Consider the following 525-nt stretch of genomic DNA (forward strand, 5'->3'; position numbering starts at 1 on the left):
CGACTGTGGGAGAAAACAAACCAACTTCCTATCTGAAGAGGAAATTAGGGAAAAAAAGCAGAAGGTGGATAGGATACACATTGAGGAAATCATTAAAATGAATCACGAAGCAAGCGCTAACTTGGAATCCTGAAGGGAAGAGGAAAAGAGGAAGATCATAGATCATACTGAGTCGGCAATCGGAGGCAAACATGAGAAGGATGAATAGCAACTGGAAGTAACTGGAAAGGATTCCTTTGGACAGAGTTGGATGGAGAATGCTGGTGTTTGTCCCATGCTCCTGCATGAGGGTAACAGGCGTTAGTAAGCAATATATACATAGATACATAACTTACTTTTTTCTTGATAACTGTCACTTGATTTGCAACGATTGATTTTCTTGGCATATTTTATATTCTGTATGATAGAAGAGAAAATGATCAATCAACAGTCAATTGTTATATCATGTTCAGAAGTGTAAAGTTATCTTTTGAAACATAATTAAGGTAAACAGATAAAATAAAGTGATGAGTCACTAAGTCTGAA

Source organism: Schistosoma mansoni, chromosome 2 (assembly GCF_000237925.1).
Source record: "Schistosoma mansoni strain Puerto Rico chromosome 2, complete genome".
NCBI classification, from domain to species: Eukaryota; Metazoa; Platyhelminthes; class Trematoda; order Strigeidida; family Schistosomatidae; genus Schistosoma; species Schistosoma mansoni.